The sequence below is a fragment of the Ptychodera flava genome, chromosome 12 (assembly GCF_041260155.1).
Source record: "Ptychodera flava strain L36383 chromosome 12, AS_Pfla_20210202, whole genome shotgun sequence".
NCBI classification, from domain to species: Eukaryota; Metazoa; Hemichordata; class Enteropneusta; family Ptychoderidae; genus Ptychodera; species Ptychodera flava.
Genome location: NC_091939.1, coordinates 37,146,559 through 37,152,558, shown reverse-complemented (window position 1 = coordinate 37,152,558; position 6,000 = coordinate 37,146,559).

Here is a 6,000-nt window from a genome sequence, read left to right as displayed (position 1 = left end):
CTCGACCAGCAGTTATGATGACAGAGTCTTTAGTGTGACGTAGACTACGGAATTGGCAAGAGAGATAATCCAAATTTTCTATACACAGGGGCAAGTGAGCAACAGTGTCATCAATAATAAAATCATTCATTGAACCTACGCTAGCATTAAAGTCACATGTAAGGATGATATGATTGTCAGCATTTATAGAAGAAACTTTTTGCATGAAATCGCCTAAACGTTCAATTTCTTGGGTCTGATTATCTGACCTAAAAATAACGCGTACTAGAAGTACATACTTGTAAAATAAAAGTAAGTTTTTGTGCAGTACAGAAGCACACAATTTTCAAGGCCACAATGAACTCCATAATTTTAAAAGTAACAATTCACTTTTTGATGTAAATTGAGACGCAGTGTCCCAATTTATATAAAAAGCGGAGTCCTTTTGGTCTACCTCTCCTTCAGGTTCTAATAGCTGGGAAAGAAAACACGTTGTATTCATTTAAAAAATCAACGTTATCCTCCCTTGTATGGAACGATTCAACTATACGCTATGCCTCGTTTGTTGAATTTTTTATTGTCACTCCTTCGTGCCCTTCAGTCATTTGATAATTTTAAAGTAGGGTTAAGTAAGAACTTACATTTTGAAGTCATTTTACGTAAAAGTTTAATATTTTGATGTAGTTTTAACCATTCCGTGATTTTATGTTGTTACTTTAATTGAATATTTTTGTTGCTGTTGTTTTTCACTTTTTAATGCAAAGCACATTGAGATATTTAAATATGTAATGCGAAATAAAGATTATGATTATGATTATGCTTACACACAATATCATGGTTTTTACAATAAAAAACCAAAGTGTTGGTTTGTTGAAATTCTTTTCAAACCTCAAACATTCGAAAAAAACCTATCTTAATGAACTTTATATTGAAAAACTCCTTCAGAAATGTGACCAGTCTCTTCATCCAAACTGTAAATACGCTTACAGTTTTAGAGACTCTTACTACAAGTTTATCATATTGTAAACGTGCCGTAAAAGGTTTGGGACTCAATCCCAGGGATCAACTTTGTTCTAGTCTTTAAGAGGATTATGAAGATGTCATGGCCTTTTTCATATTTCCATTGAAATTGTAATCTAATAAGCAAATTTCCTGGCAAGATAATCTGACGCCTGACGCGGACCTTTCAATATTTATTGGTGGCAAGGAGAGAGCGACGATATTTATATAACTTCTATAATCTTGCTCACACTTCTGTAAAATTTTCGCTCATTGAAACTTCTAAACTCTTTATCATGATGGTTTTACACAAGACTTGCTCTTTGTCTTTTTAATTCCTAAAACTTGCAATTATCAGCCTGCACTCACGAACCAGAGGTGAATTTGTAATTCTGTGTACGCTCTGAACTATACGTCACTGTCAAGACCCAACTGGTTTCGAATGACATGATTTACCTTCCCTCTGATTCTTCCCATATTTCATTCTCTTTATTTTGAACAATAGAAAAAACAACGAATCATTTCCTTTACATCGGTTTTCTATTTAATCTCTTTTTCTTCCCTGAATTCGTTGATGATGAAATCATCTTCCTGTAACACTGACTCGTCCATAAGCCTCTAATTTAGCTTCAACATTTCAACTTTAACTTTCTCTTGTTCAAGTTCTATTATTCTCGCTGAATCCTCTTGTACTTGCTCCTTAAATCACGGAGGTCTTCTTCCACGTTATATAGTCTGACTTAAGTAGGGGCAACTTTGGAATTCATTTTTTTATGTCCGCAAGAATAGCGTCCAATTTTTCTTGAACCGCAATAATATCGCCGTTTGTGACTGACTTGGAACAGCAAAGTTTAGGTGGACCAGGGTTCTGTTGTGACCTGCCAGCTACAAGATCATTCTTCGAAGATAAAATATGCCTAATATAACTACGATTTATACAAGTACGATTTATGATTTACAAATAAATCTGATGCAAGACTGAAAATATCCTATATACATAGTTAATACTTTCGAACATGAGGTCAAATCAAAGAGATGTCATTTATTTATTACAGCTTTGCTTAATGCTGTACCTCATTTGGAAGAATGAAGTACTATTAAATACTTTAAAACGCAAAGCATGTAGCTCCCTTCCTTAAGTAGTTAAAATCGCCCAAGGACGGACTAAGGTTCAATCCAGCAAGATTTTTGAATGATGTGGAGACAAATCATCCATTAGCGATGGAGAACAGTAATTGAACAGCATGATAACAGTGAAGTTCATTTTTCATAAGTGGACTGGTCGGATGCTTTTGTTCTTTAAGAACTTATTACACCGTTAACAATGCGATATCTCTTGGGGTATACAATGATTTTAGTCACATTGATTTTATGCATTAGTGGAATGCTCGATGCAAGATTTGTTGCAAATCTATTGTTCGAATAGAAATCATTTTAAGCACAAAGAAAATATACAGCTATTTCAAATTATAGCTTATAATTAATCCTCTGGATAACGTTCGCTAATATTTTCTACACCTTTGCTCCTTTTGTGACTGATTCTGCTCCTCAGAATGCGTAAACCTTTCTACTGTTGTTTTTCAATTTAGCAGACAATGTTTAGTTTACCATTTGCTCAGTATAATTACCCCATCGCAGGCGGGTATACACTAGATTTTGGTACAATTCAAGACATAGAGCACGAGTGGTAGGCGAGTGCTATACGGGAGCGAATTGTGCGAGTGTATTCCCAACTGCAGCGGGGGTTATTGCTGTTACTGTATTATATCAACTTGTGTGTCTTTGTCTCGTCACTGTCAGCCCACAATGAAGAAAACAGACGTCTCGAACGTCGGAAATTCAGCGCCTAGGATCAAGCATTTCTCTAAGTTGGGATTACGTTGACGAACATGCGCAAACAGTATACGACGACAACACACAAATAAACTTAGCTAGACTTGATCTAAGTCGGTGAATTTTTAATTAGTTTCTCTTGTGTGTCTCCTATTTCGTACAAACCTATTCGGAATTTGGTAGCCCAGGCCAGGTTTTCACAGCGATTAAATGCGTTACCTTTGATCTGCGCAGTATAGTGAGTTAGTTTCTACCGGATTCTGGGTGAAACTCCCCTGTATAGCGTTCATCCGACTCATCGCGTCCACTTCACTCACGCGGGCGTTTCACATGAAAGCAAAATACAAATTATTGCGTTCACTCCACTCAAACATTCACAAATAATAGTTTTGAACAAAGTCTAAAACTCAGTATTAACATACTTTTTCATGACATCTTTCCTTTGACTTTCCAACTTTTAAAATCGGTCATTCAAGTGGGATAAATGGTCAAGACTAACGTTAACATTACATGAATGGATATTTCTCTGATCAAAAATTAAGTGAAATTTTAGTTTTTATGCTGATGATTCCTCCCTTTACATGTCTTTCAACATTGATAAGGCTGCAAGGGTAGCTAGTAATCTGTATCTCAGAGAGTAGGTCCTGGATGTCGGAAAATTTTCTCTGCTTAAATGATGAGCTCTTTGTCCTGCATTGTACCAAGTTCATAATTTCTGCCGTTACCGGTAATCAGCCTGACAAGGGGATCAGAGAAGTTAGGGTTGGTGATACTTTGATTCCTGTTCACTTTCAGGCCAGGAGCCTGGGAGCTACTCTCGACTCTAGCCTCACAATTAAGCCTCATGTTGGTCAGATCTGCCGTTCAGCCATTTTCCATTTACGTCGCATTGCGCTTATCCGGAAGTATCTTTCTAAATCTGCCACAGAGCAATTAATTCATGCATTTGTTACATCACGTATTGATTCATGTAACTCTCTTTTATTAGGGCTTCCCAAATACTTAATTAATAGTGTTCAAAGTATTCAGAATATTGCTGCCAAAATTGTCACTCGTTGTAAACCCACTTCACTTATCACTCCTGTGCTTAAGCAGTTTATATTGGTTACCTGTTTCTCAACGCATAATTTTTAAGATTTTAATAGTCACTTACAAATGAAAATTCCATTGCTCCAAATACTTGTGTGACATGATTTCTTTATATATTCTGAATCGTAATTTGAGATCTGCTGATCAGTTTAAACTCTGCCAAAATAGGTCACGTACTAAGAAATATGGGGATCGTGCTTTCAGTGTTGCGGCCCCCGTTCTTTGGAACAATCTTTCACTTGAGATCCTATGCTCCCCTACTCTTCCCTCTTTCAAATCAAACCTTAAAACGCGCCTTTTTAAATTAGCCTTTAGTTAATATTTTTATGTACTTTTTTTGGTGATTTAAGGTTACCTGTTGAGTTGTTGTGCAAAGTGTTGTTTTTGTTGAATTTTAAATTTCTATAACTGGTATATTTTTAGTTGTCACTTTGTCTCATTTTACTTGCATATTTTACATTTTCAAAATAGTAGTGTAATTTTATAGCGTTTTTGATCACTTTTTATCACAGTGGATATAGACGCTTTATAAATAAATTATTATTATTATTATTATTATTATTATTATTATTATTATTATTAGAAAAGGTTATGGCTATGTACTGTAAGGTCGTTGTACACACAAAGTCAACATTGTGGAACAGACGAGATACAATTCCCTATCTTGGTGTAGTTAGCGCTAAATTTTGATCATTTGGAAAGAAACACAATTTAAATACAAAAAATGAGATCATTTCTATTTTTCAAATGGTAGCGTGCAAGCGTTCTCATTCAAAGTAGAAGTAAAGAGATTAAAAACTTGATTAATGTGCCTATTGGATACGAGCCAAGGAGAATAGCTGTAGGGTTTGTCGAACAGCGCTTTACTCCCCTACTTAATACTTTACTGTGTCAGATATGGTAACGACTCCATTGCTTCTCGTAATAATGTCTCATAGTGGAGAAATTACTCGCTCACGTTCAAATGGACAGAAAGCTTTCTGACCACTTCCTCAAATATTAAACGTTTCATATTGCACACGTATTGCAAACAAAGCCTCCGGCAAGTTTCATGTCGAAAGCATATTCGTTGTACAGTTTTTAATATCTAGTCTCTCTGTAAGTGCTCCTGTAGCTTGTCCTTTTTAGTCCCGGCGTAGTTTTATTTGCGCCGTAAAACACTCGTTATTGCAATTCTAGTTCATTTGTAATATGCAATTTGACACAGTCTTAAAGTTCAGAAAGTCACCCAAACTGAATTGTAATATTCAACAAGCAAAGTATATAAAGTTGCAGCAAACAGCGAGTACCTTGTATCGCAGTGATTTGTCAACAAGCTATATACTTATCAGTACAAAAATAATTCTGCTAGAAATATTGCATGCCACTCTCCATCCGACAAATACGATAAGCACTTGGTTTTACAAAAATTATGATCGATAAATTTTACTTTCCAGTCAAGATGTCTGTTGTGTAACATATCATTGATGTATTTTTAAATGAACCATGTTTCGTGGCTTTGTTCCTAAAATCTCCAATTTACAGTCAATGGCAGGCATTTACCGAATATTAAGTCATCTATAAATCATCGTTAGGTGAGAATCTTAGCTACAAGTTGAAATATATTTGTACTAAGCAAACTGAGTGAACATGGCAGACATCGATTTTTGACATTTGTTCAAAATCAGGTCGAGTTTGAACGCGGTCTGGGCTCGTTTTGTTCAACATCTCAAGTAAAAGACAAAGACTGTATCGTCTTCAGAATGTAACTTTGTCACGGTAAAACTAAATAGGAACCCTATATGATATATTCCTAAACAAACAACTCACAAAAATCGATAAGCACGGGTACGGTGTGTCCCGTTTTATATTCTACACGGAAAATAGTAAGTTTATTAAATAGTCACTTGTGCATTCGAAGAGCATATTGATGCGTCGATTGAGACCGTAATAATCAGATTCGTAGGAGGGCTATACACAACAACTTAGCTTTTTATTATCCCAGCACTGGTAGATTAATGTTTTGTCAAGTGAATGAAAGGAGACAGGTTCGAAATGTATACGAAATTTATTGTGATAACAGACGGCCATTCCGCAAATGAAAAACGGGAAAAGTCGAGC